At 42.2% G+C, this 13,155-nt stretch overlaps 1 pseudogene across 1 annotated transcript; it reads left to right on the top strand.

Moving 5' to 3' along the window:
* The first annotated feature begins 5,832 nt into the window (after positions 1-5,832).
* Positions 5,833-8,136, top strand: LOC143577716 (epoxide hydrolase 2-like; annotated as a pseudogene). Its single transcript, XR_013143152.1, has 2 exons — positions 5,833-6,300; positions 7,895-8,136. The product of XR_013143152.1 is annotated as an epoxide hydrolase 2-like (transcript).
* The last annotated feature ends 5,019 nt before the right edge of the window (positions 8,137-13,155 follow it).

Consider the following 13,155-nt stretch of genomic DNA (forward strand, 5'->3'; position numbering starts at 1 on the left):
AAACAAAAATAAAACGAAGTAAAACATACATGCGCGAGCTTCAAGCTCAAACGCGTTAACGAGTTTTAACTCTAAAACGTCAGGGCCTTAGCCCAATAATATGAGCCTTAGCTCAGGGCCTTAGCCCAATAATACGAGCCTTAGCTCAAATCACTCACAAGATCCATCCTACATGCTGCGCAGCTAGACCATAAAAATACCTAAGCACAACTAAGGCAAAGCACATGCCAAAACATAGTTGTTAAGGTCTCAGGTCGAGATCGCGCATGGAATTGTAATGGATATCAGAGTAACACATACTGACACGTAAAGGCTAAAAAACTCATAATTCCCTATAATAAATGCGCGATAACGTCGCGAAAAAGAGGAATAATGAAACGCCAAGGCACGTGTCAACATAGTCAGGATATTGCAAAATCACTTAAAATATGACAAGGATTAAGTAAAATAACTTCTTTACAACCTTGTTCTTATTTCAACGTGCAAGCATATCTTATATTCAACAAGCAAACATGCAATATAAAGAGATGAATGGGGAATGCGCAAGATGCGAGTAAGGGAAAAACAAAATTTCATTCCAAAACATAGAAGGTTACAAATTTACAAAATGATGAGATACAAACTGCAAATAAAAAAAAACATGAAGGGCTTCTCAAGTCTCTATGTCGACGTCAGCCTCTTCATCGCCCTCATCATTACCTCCCTCAGCATCTGGCGCAGCCCGCTCCTCGTCATCTCCAAACTTGCCATAGTCAAGCTGTTCGTCTTGAATGGAGTCGTCTTCTATCACAATAGTGTCAGGAGCGGGTCCTTTGGCCACACCAGAGCCGCTAGCAGAGGCAGCATTGCCCGCGCCATCATCGCCGCCACCAGCCCCTTCACACTCGTCAAGTAATTTCTTTAGAGCGCCGAGATCGGGCTGATCAGCAAGCAAGGCTATCTGCAAAGCATAAGGAAAAGTGTGAGTACAAAAAGACTAGGAAAATAAGTCAAGGTAAACTCATTAAGGTTAAAATACCTGCTCAAGGATGGGAATGGGAGTATTCAAATACTTCTCCCCCACCTCGGCCATGTCCGCGCAGACAACGTCGAGCTGATAAGGGTAGTCGGATGGGTTCTTCTTCAGCATGCTATATTCACAGCCATCCTTAAACCCTTCAGCTCGACCCACCAAGCGCGAGGCAGCGTTGCAATCCATCACAAGGGTCTGAAACTCGTCTGAGTATTTCATCGCATAAGCACAACGAGTCATACCCTGTGAGACTAGCCATTGGCGATCCTGCGCGAGGGAAGAAATAGACGTCTCAAGAGCAGGAATCTGAGAGTTTAACAACTCAACAGTTTCCTTGGTCTGTTTCAGCTCCTCTCTGTCGGACGCTGCTGCCGCCAAGGCCTCTTTCCTTTCCGCTCGCGCAGCATCGAGCGCTTCTTGGCAAGACGATGCCGTCGCCAGGGCTTCATCCTTCTCTGCCCGCGCGGCCTCAAGCTCCTTCTTCAGGCGCGCAACCTCACTCTCTAATGAAGATTTGTCAGTGATAGACTGCACAAGCGCTTGGTCACGCGCCTCTGCATCCAGCTCCAAGTCGCGCACTCGCCGCGCATACTTGGCCGTGTCCGCCTCTGCTGCCTGCAGCTTCTCCCGCGCAGCCTGCAGCTCATGCCCGCGCTTCACGAAGGCAGCGTTAGCACTTGCTCGGTTCTCGCTGAGTTCTGCTTGGAGTTTCTCAGCTCTCTCTCGAGCGTCAGAAAGATTCCAAGCAGATATCTTAGCCTCTTGCTTGGCCTCCGCAAGAGCATCACGCACCTTTACATAATCATAGCGAAGCTCTTGGGAGGCAGCAAAGAACGCTGACCCAGCGAAAAGATGGTCGTTGAGCAAGTCCACGCGGGCGCGCTCCTCCTGAAACCTCCTTTCAGCTGGAGGCACGGAGTGAGCCCAGAAGTCTTCACACACCCCCATGGAATGAAATGAGCTATCCTCAGTAATATTCCATCTCGGGCGGTATATGTGATCGGCTTCCTGCAAACACAAAGCAACGTTCTAGTCATCTAAACACTAATATGGAAATCCGCGCAGCGGAGCAAAACGAACTTATACCTGCGGGGAGCAAGCAGAAAAGTCAGCGCCAGCCCCACGAGAAGACTGCGCCACGAAATCTCATGGCGCTACAGGGCTTGCGCGGCCGCCATCGGAGTCTTCAAAATAGGCCTCCTCATCTTCCTCTGTAACAGGCCTTTTCTCCTGCGACCTGGAAAAATCAAAACCAGTCTCGCGAGGAGGGCTGCGCGCAGGAGGAGGTGAGGGAGGTCTCGACGCCGCGAGATCAGCGCGTAAAACAGCCTCCTGCTCCTTAGTAATCCCAATGAGGGGAGATTCAGTGCTTGCAGGAGCAGGAGCAGAACCAACGGCGCTGGCGCCGGCGCCAGCAGTGCCGCCAGCAGCTTGTGTGCCAGCTATAATGCTTATGAAAAAACCAACAAAGAGAAATGATTCAAGACTTGATCTAAAAAGAAAAAAGTCAGAAAATAAAAGCGCAATATATACCTTGGCGCACCGCCGTTCGCGAGTTAAACATCGCCATGAAGTCCATTTTCCCCCTTTTTGAGGGCAAAACAGGGGACTTCAAAGCAACCGTCGGCGCAGCCTCGGTACCTTGTTGCGCCTGAGGTTGATCCACCAAGGTCGCCGGCTCTACAAACATTTGAGTGAGCAAAGATTCATTAATAACTCTATCGGAATCACGCTCATAAAACCATAAAGTATAAACAAAGTATACCTGTTGAAGAGGAAACAGCAGGCGCAGCGCCGCTTCCCTTTTCCGCCGCGCGAAGAGAGGAGATGGCGGCACCATACCTCGTGTGGACAGGAGGACTGCCCACACCTTGAGGCAAAGAAGACAAGGAAACCTTGGAGGTAAACCCCTTGGTTTTCTTAAGTTCCTTCGCCTGAGTAGGAGGATCCTGAGCAACAGGGGCATCATTTTTCTTCTGTTTTTTACTGGCCCCTGCGCCAGTTTTCCCTTTAGCTTTACGCTTGAGTTGTGGCACCTCAGCTTCCTCCTCCACCTCTTCTTCCGCGAGCTCCAGCTCATAGTTCTCGAGCGCAACTACAATACGTGCAACAGAAATGTTAACCAAATTTGGTATTCTAAAGGCATAAGCATAAGTACAAAGGCCTACCAGGCGCATCGCTGTCAAAGCAAAATCCCAAATCAACAGGGATGAACATATCAGCGAAGCGATCGGGGAAGCCAACTTCCCCAGCGCCAGCGCGACAGAGCCACCCTCCATATGCTCATCATAGGCGGCGTGGACGTACTCCTTGCTTACTGCATAAAACAAGACAAATGATATCAGCAAAACGAATTATATTCGCGCAGAAATAATGCAATGAGCTAATAACTCACATAATCCATCAACTTGGATAACAGGCTCAGTCGCGTTGTTGGCCCACCTCCTGCTCATGCCAACCCCCACCAGCGCCTCCTCGCAAATATTCTTGGCGGGGGATGGTTCAGCAGTCAACTTATCAACCCATGCGCCAGTTGGGTTCTTAAGAACATTCACATCCGCGGGCGCAGAAGTGATCGCGCGCATGGTCATGCGGATGGGAATCACACCAGCCTTAATATAGAAAAATTTCTCAGACCAGTCATGAAGGCTCTTGAAGGAAACAGTGCAGCACTTGACCTTCTGACTGCGAGGAACGAATGAGAACCAAGAATCTTGGATTTTTGGCTTATAAAAAAATTGAAAGCGCCGAGGGGTTGGCTCCTCGCGCTGAGCTTTGCACATGAACTCAAAATGAGTCATGCGCACAAGTCCAAAAGGATGGACTTGGGATATGTGAATCCCATGAAATTTAAGCAGCGCACCCATAAACCTTGTCATCGGGAGACGAAGGTTGCAATGAGTGAAAAAATGGCAGTATAAGGAGATATAGCCGGTGGACGGATCTGCCGCCGTTTGCCCGGCCGCCGGGAGCATACAGCCGTACTCAGGAAGAAAACCCTGAGAGGCGATAAGACTGTCGAAATCAGACTGTCTCAACTTGCAGGGAATCTCATCCCACCTCTTCACTGTCTTGCCCTTCCCCACCTCCTCCGACGAGGCCTCAGCAGCCCGTTTTCCCTTGCCGGTCTTCTTCAAAGTGGACATGACTAATGATTTTACACGGCGTCTGCTGTGGGAGATTGTGGCGTCTGGGTTATCAGACATACAACTGTGAATCAAACAGAGGTTACTTCAAGAACGGAAATCTGGAAGCAAAAGACAAGCTCTTAATCGGAATAAAAATGGAAGGAAAAAAAAGCTCTGAAATAACAATGAAGATGAAGAATAACAACTCAAAAGGCTTGCTTTTATAGGCCCAGGAGAGAGAGAAACAGGTACTGATCAGAGTTCACGCGCCCCCACTCGCAGGTGCAGGCCAACGCGAGCGCGACACGTGTTCCTGACACTGTGTGAGGGGACATAAAAGGGAACGAAACAGGTACTGATCAGAGTTCACGCGCCCCCACTCGCAGGTGCAGGCCAACGCGAGCGCGACACGTGTTCCTTACACTGTGTGAGGGGACATGAAAGGCAACTGTAGCACCTCGAGCACACGAAAAGTCTGACACATGTCTCCATCTCTGACGCATGTCAGCACCAACCAACCACGTACATGGACGATTCATTTCAACCACAAGGATAGAATTTCGAGCAACGATGAGAAATAAAAAAGGAAAAGACAAAACCCTATTAAAAGAGAACTATTAAGTCTAATATCTATCTTACCTCGCTCGCGCGAGACAAGACACACATTAAACTGGGGGGGGCTTGAAGAGGTATGTACCCGCCTTAACATCGAGCGGGGCGGGTCAACCCACAAGATATAAACAAGAGGCTTGAAATCAAGATATCATGAAGGCACAAAGCCAAAACCTATGCGCACGGCGCATATCACATATGCTCACGCATCACATATGCTCACGCATATCATATATGCTCACGCATCACATATGCTCACGCGTATCACATGCTCGCGCACCATATATGCTCACGCATATCACATCTGCGCGTGGCGCATATCGCATGCTCACGTATCATATATGTTCACGCATATCACATCTGCGCGTGGCGCATATTACATATGCTTGCGCATATCACACCTGCGCTTGAAACATCTGCGCGTGAGAATAAAGAGAAGACTTCGCGCATCCTCAGGATAGGCGCATATCACACGTGCACATAATCAACCTCGTCCTTATCCAAATCAGGATAAGGACAACCTTGATTGTGCTCGTCAGACAACCTTCCAGAAGGTATCCTTTAAGGAATAAGAATATGCTGATGTTGACAGCTACCAATGAAAGGTGGACAACTCAGCAAAACCCATGTGCTACCACGTGATTGCACATGGGTCAGGTAAAATGCCTGGGTCAGAGAATAATCAATGAAAAAGCACCAGGTGTCCTAAGGACACGTGGCGCAAAGCAATAGGAGGAGGCCAAAAAGGCCCTAATGGGATTTGAGCCCAATCATTGGAAACCCTAACACTATAAATACCACACCACCTCCACAAGGGGAGGTAAGCAAGAAAATACATTCCAATTCCTTACTCACTCTCAGATTATTATCTTCTCCTACAATCTCTTATTCTCACACCGGAGGGTTACCCCAAAGAGGACCCCTCTGTCCCTTTCTGAGGGGTAAGTTCACGGTGCTGCTCGTTTTGTAGGTGGAAGAACTCATACTCCGGAGAACCATCGGTGAAATAGCATACTCATACCCGAGGAAAGTTGATCGTCTACCAGTGAGCCGATCCACGTTTCTTCACCATCATCAGCCATGGAAGAAACCATCGAGCACAGGACCGTTAGAGTCAACGGAATCAACATGCATGTCGCCGAAAAGGGCGACGGTCCAACCATCCTCTTCCTCCACGGCTTCCCCGAGCTTTGGTACGCATGGCGCCACCAGGTCCATGCCTTTGCGGCCCTGGGGTACCACTGTGTGGCCCCAGACCTCCGCGGCTATGGAGACACGGATGCTCCACCGTCCGCAACGAGCTACACGTGTCTCCATGTCGTGGGGGACCTGGTGGCGCTCATAGACTCGATGGGCGGCGAGCCGGTGTACCTGGTGGCACATGACATGGGTGCCATTATAGGATGGTACTTGTGCATGTTTAGGCCCGAAAAAGTGAAGGCGTATGTGTGCATGTCGGTTCCGTACAGGCCAAGGCATCCGAAGATGAAGCCGGTTGAAACCTTGAAGATGGTTTTTGATGATGATTACTATATTTGCAGGTTTCAGGTACTATATATACTCTTATCGTCTTATCTTTTTTTAGTTATCCTAGGAAACTTTGATGTTTTTATGCTATTTTAAGGTTCTTTGTTTTAGCAACCGTAATTACTAGGTTTCGTGTTGTTTCTTGCTATTTTAGTTATTATTTATACATGTACGTTGGTTGGTTAGTTACTATTTTATTTTTTACAATTCGACTTAATTTTAATATGTATTATTTATTATTTAGTGTAATTTTACCATTAAGAACATCCGTACTCACCGCGTTTTCGCAGCGTTTTGCCATAAAACGCCCGGGGCACATCCGCCCCCGGCGTTTTAGGTATTTCTTTTTTTCCGGCGTTTTCTATACAACGCGAGAAATGGCTCAAAAATCAATAATATATCCATTATATGTGTTTGTTGGGTAGTAGAGCATGCTTGTTGGGTGGTGGTGACCGATGAGAGGACGCCGGAGAATCGAAGGATGAAGAGGATTCCGGTGAGTGGTGACCGGTAAGGGTTTTGTTGGGTGGTGGTGATGTTGTAGTTGGATGTTTTCCGACGAGTTTTCCATGGATGGTGGCGATGTTGTTGACGGGATCAACTGGCGGTTTTATCCGATGGATGAAAGAAGAAGATGATGATTCATTATTTATTATTCTTTTGGTCTGCTGCTGCTATATTATTATTATTATTCTTCATTCTACCACTACAATATTTATTATTATTATTATTAATTATTATTTAAAAAACATAAAAAATAAGAGTGACTGGACGCCACGTGGCGCATAACGCCTGGGGGTGGAGAGTTATGACTACACCATGTTTTTGTAAAAAACCATAACTCTGACTGGGCGCCACGTGACGCATAATGCCTGGATGTGGAGAGTTATAACTACTCATGGTCTAAGTACAAAGTTAAACTAAAAAGTTGTTATTATTAAATACGAGTTATATATTTGTGATCTTTTATTTCAAAAGTAGTGATTATAGGTAAGCGGGCAACAAGTTGTACCGCTACCTCATTTACGAACAACAGCAATTAAGATTCATGAATGTTTTATTAGATCATCAAATATAAAATTCTTAACATTATTAAAAGACTTCGTAAACATTGAAACACCAGATAAGTTAATGAAAGTAACTTTAGAGTTAAAGAGAACTTCGTTTTGTTAATTATAGTACGTAGTCCGGTTGCAGAGAAGTTACCCTCTTGGTCGGTCACAACCATTATATATAACTATTGTTAGTAAATGGTATCAAGGTGTTAATACAGTGTCTCTTTCAAGTGGTGAGATTTCAAGTTACATTGTAAGCATGGAGCATAACGAGTGTACATGCATGATCATGTGATCAGTTTATGATTAATTTAATATGAAACGTTAACATAAGCTGTTCAGTTATTTACAACACCTGAGACATATTTATTGTTGTGTGAAACTTAAATGAAACTGATTTATTATATATGTCATAAAAATTGAAGGCCAACCAGACTGTGCTACCGGTATGACAACATTAAAGAAAAGAACCATACAAACCACATATCTCATGAGAATGACCTTATTGTAACATGGTAGCCATCACCGTACGTCATACATATATTATCCGTTCTTTTCAGGAACCTGGAGAGATGGAAGATGAGATAAAAAGCTATGAAACATCACAAGTGATAAAGAAAATTCACGGACACCAGGACCAGCTTGTTTGCCTAAAACGGATCCCTTCGGGTTAAAGGCTTCGAATGGGTCGCTTCCGTTGCCCCCTTGGCTTTCCGAAGATGATATCAAGTATAATGTTGACAAGTTTGACCGAACGGGCTTCACCGGAGGCCTAAACTATTATCGAGCTTTGAATCTGTAAGTTTTAATTTGCAACCACCTGTCATTTTCTCAAATGGTTAACTGGTGATCATATTTATGGTCATAATTGAATAAAGTAGGTTATAAGATGATTGGGTTAAGGAGATCTTGAATGTGACACAGACATATAGCTTTAGTCATATCACATTCGCCTGACCCGTTACAAAGGAGTTGTTATTGACTTATTGGCCATAACTTTATGGTTGGCCAGTTGGCTCGTAACCTTCGGGTTAATAGCGACTCAAAGTTAAATAAAGTAAGGACTTTGGGCCCCCCGGTTTCCAAGTCCACCAAATTCAAAAACAAAAAAATGAAAATTTATATGTAGGTAATTTTATTTTCGAAACTGCCACGATAGTGTTTGTGGTCTATATCACATTATCACATATGAAAAAAAAAAAAAAAAACCTCCCATAGAGATAAGCCTAAATCTTCAAAGGACTCTTTATCAAACTATTTTGTCTTTAATTAGGTTCAAATCTTTTGTGTCAGTTGATATTCACTTATGTATTGATTGTGCTAACCATACGTTTTCTGTCTATGCACTCAGGAACTGGGAGCTTACAGCTGCATGGATCGGAGCGCAAATAAAAGTACATGTGCTTTTGTATTGTTCAAACCTTGATTCAAGAGAAGTAGTTTCTTAATCAACAATATATAAAAATAGTTGACTTTAAAATCCTCCTTGGCTAAAAATAAAACTTCTTGGTCACTTGAGTTCTTATCAAATTGTCATTTTCTACGTATTGGACGCCTTTGAGGGAATACCATATCAACGCCCATTTCAATGGCAATTTCCTTAGGTTGATCAATCGAATCAGAGAACCCGGTTTCTCTAAATTTCTTGAAAAATTCAATCAAGTTTTTCACTTCTTTAGAAGCATCATCAAGAAGCATATCATCCGATTGTAAGTTTTTACTCACTGTATTCACCATGTGTAGTCTTTGGCACTAGAAATTCAAAATCACAAATTTCATATTTGACTAGTGAATTAGCATCACTTAGAACTTTAGATTCATCATCATTTTCTCTAACTTCAAGTAAGGCTTCTCTTACCTCTAAAAGTTGAAATCTACTAGCCTTAACACTTTCAACACGACTTTCACAACGAGTGTCAGACAATGATTTAAGAGTTAGCCCTTTAACATTCTCTTTCAAAATTTGCCACCTCTTAGTGGAATTGGCAAATATAGTATAAATGTGTTGTATGACTCCAAAAAGGTCCCTAGATTTGGTACAAGTATTAGCCATGTCACATAAAGAAAGATTAAAGACTATGACAACCACACAGATTATAAAAAGTGTTAGTGAACGGTGTTGCGTCTCGAGTCTTTGTATTTATCGTTCTGTATTTATTAATGAAAAAGTTATTAATATTAAGTCTAGTTCGTTAAAGTGTGTCTAGTTCGTTAAGGATGTTTAACGAACTAGACTGTTAAGTTAAGGTTCCTCCCATTCGTTAAGGATGTTTAACGAATGAGATGTAGTTCATTATGTTTATTCTCATTCGTCATGGAATGTTGACGAATGGGACATAAAGAATCAGTTGATTCCACTACAATAAAAGTGACTATTAGAGACTAAAATATTAGAGACTAATATATCAGTCTCAAATACATAGTATCTGGGACTGATTTATCAGTCACTGATAATATCAGGGACTAATTATTACGTGACTAATGTTAGTGACTAATGATCAGTCGCTAATATCTTGACACCTCATTACAGACTAAATTCCAGTCTCAAATATGTTTAAGTAAAATAAGGATTTGGAGGGAAACTTATTAGCGACTGAATCTCAGTCCCAAATATGCAATGAAAAACGGCGCAAATGTATGGCAACTAATTTTCAGTCTCAAACATGGAACGGACATATTAAAGACTCAAAATTAGTTCTTAATATTCACAAAAGAATCTAATTAGCTGACCAATATTCAGTCTTAAATGCCTTTCGTATATGAAATGATCAAGCACCAATTTTCAGTCTCTAATTATTCAACATAAATGATACCATATAAAATAAAAGTAATGGATACTGAAAATCAGTCTTAAAAATTAAACAAGTAACCTCTTTTGATTATCATATTTAGTATTCAAAGCATTTTGTAGATTAAAAAAGTAGGGACTGATATTCAGTCTCTATTAATCAATGCCTATACTTAAGTTTTGAGGAAATGTATTAGGGACTTACACTCAGTCTCCAAAGGTTTCGTATACAAAACACTTTCTGTACCTTAAAGAAATATGAACGGAATTTTAGTATGTGGTTCTTTAACACAAATTCTACTACTTTAAGGATAATATTGGACGTTGAAAATCATGTATACCTAACTTAATGTAAAATCTAATCTCTTAATTGAAATATACTAGTTGAACAAATAATTGGTTAGTAAGGTAGGGTTTGGTATGCAGGAATGGGGGACAAAATGGAATGACCCATTGTGAGGGAATTGAAAATAGTGTGTTTGGTTGACCAAAGGAATGGAATGACCCAGCACCTGGTCCATTCCATTCGCTCTAAAATACCCTAATTTCATTCCATCCATAACATTACCCCCATGTTTTTTTTTTCATTATATTCTCTCATTCACCCTACATCACCTCCACCACCCTCCTAACACCACCACCACCCAACATCAACACCCACCACCACCAACCACCGCCGCCGCCACCAGCCACCACCATCGCCGTCCACCGCCTCCACCAACCATCGCCATCGGTGCCAGCCACCCAGCACCGCCAGCCGCCCGCCGCATATATCTCAATGCTTCCCACCACCGCCGCCACTGCCACCAATCACCACCATCGGCGTCCACCGCCACCACCACCCACCTCCACAAACCATCGCCATCAGTGCCAGCCACCAACCACCTCTAGCCGCCCGCCGCATCCATCAATCATCGCCCCCACCGTCACCGCTGCCCACCACCACCTCCACTATTACCGCAACTACCACCTCCACCGTTACCGCCACCGCTCCCACCACCACCAAAACCACTCACTACCATTTTAATTTTATTTTTTTAATTTTTTCTTACCTACCAACAATACAAAGTAATAATTCATTTCATTCCCATGTGGTAACCAAACATTTCATTGGAATGGTAATAACTCATTCCATTCCTTTGTCCATTCCATTACCACGTCCATTCCATTCCGTCGTCTATTCCATTACCCCATACCAAACAGACCCTAAGTTCATATAGTTATTATTTTTGTTGTGGAGAGTTTTAGTACTACATTATATATTTTTTAAATATAAATGCTTATTTCAGGCTTAACATGAAAATTAAACTATATTGAATACTCAGGGTCTGTTTGGTATGGGGTAATGAAATTAACAATGGAATGGAATGGACGTGGTAATGGAATGGACAAAGGAATGGAATGGGTTATTACCATTCCAATGAAATGTTTGGTTACCACATGGGAATGAAATAAATCATTACTTTGTATTGTTGGTATGTAAGAAAAAAATAAAATTAAAATGGTGTGTGTGTGTGTGTTTGTGGAAGAGGAGGGGGGGTTGACAGTTCGAATACGAGTCAAAATGGGGTTTTATCATGCTTGCCTTATGTCAGAGGGTTTCGACTTTAGTGGCAGCGTAACTGATGTCAAGTGCCATTAGGGGAGAGTGTACCTCTGAGAACATGACGAGGACCCGAGAACCAAGGGTTATTCTTTTTGAAAGAAACTCTCAGTTCAAACCGTGACCAACCTACAACAACCTAGATAAACCGTAAATTGTTGTCGGTTCTAAAAATAATAAATCTATATTTGTAAGAATCAAAATTTTACATTCCCTCTTATTTCACTTAAATTTTCGTTTCCCCCAAAATTACCACTTCCATTTTCTTTTTTTGAATGTCCCCCCATTTATCATATCTACGGCCTCCCTGTCATACTAGTTCAATCCTCGATCTTGAAGGTAAGATAACACTAGGTAATTGTCTCCATTTTCTCTCTTGTATCATCTTTTAAATTTCTCTAATATGCATGATCATTCAAATTAGTGTTTCTTAATTGAGATAAGAATATCTTCGCACCTCCAATTAGGCTTGCGCGGTGGACACAGTTTTCACTGGCGCTGCAGCAGGTTTCGGTTTCGAAAGACGAAGAGGTTGATGGATTCGGAAGCTGAACTCGAGAATTGATGGGGAAACACTGTAAGATTTTTATAATCCTTTTGCTTCTGAAGTTTAACTTCTTTTATTGGTTATTAAATTAGTGATGGTAATTGTGATTGTGGAGTATGAAACAGAAACCGTAGATCTATGATTAGTGTTATTTGCAGCGCTTTTGGATGTGTTAATTTAAAGTGGTTAGTGTTATTTGAAGAATCAAATAATTAATCTTATTGTACATTATCTTTTGGCGTTTGTATCTATGGGTTTTATACAAATTGGAATTCTTCTATTTGTAAAAAGAATCCCAGTAAAGTATGTTATGATTCTTTGAATTTTCGATATTGATATGGCTGGTTTTTCTTCATCACAGATAAAAGGTAAAATATAACTGATACACTAATTTATCCTTAGATTCTAAATTTCATATATAAATGTTGGACAAAACTATGAGGTCTTGACTTGTATTGTGGTTTTGAAGGTGGGTAAATAGGATGTGCTTTTATTGGTTTTGAAGAAGATAGTGCAAGCTTCTAAATTAACAGTGTGTGGCCAAGGCAAAGACCAATGCTACCATCAAGTTTTAAACTTCAAAAAATAATAATAATAATAATAATAATAATAATAATAATAATAATAATAATGATGATGATGATAATAACTACAAATTATATTTGGTGTTGCAGGTGAGATTGAAGCAACATCTCTTAAGAGCTTTGGTCCTTGCAACGGGTTTGGTGCCAACGGTCAACATGTCTAAATGAGTAAATGTGGTCGTTCAAGTCAAGTCGTTTTTTTACTCTATATATGTGATGTAATTTCCTTATATTTATAGAATTTGTACATTTTGTATATAAATATTTATACATTTTATGAATTTGTAAGAGTTTGACGA

The sequence above is a fragment of the Bidens hawaiensis genome, unplaced genomic scaffold, assembly GCF_021521415.1.
Source record: "Bidens hawaiensis isolate Kalapana, Puna unplaced genomic scaffold, B.hawaiensis_p1.1 tig00028780_1, whole genome shotgun sequence".
In the NCBI taxonomy this organism is placed as follows: Eukaryota; Viridiplantae; Streptophyta; class Magnoliopsida; order Asterales; family Asteraceae; genus Bidens; species Bidens hawaiensis.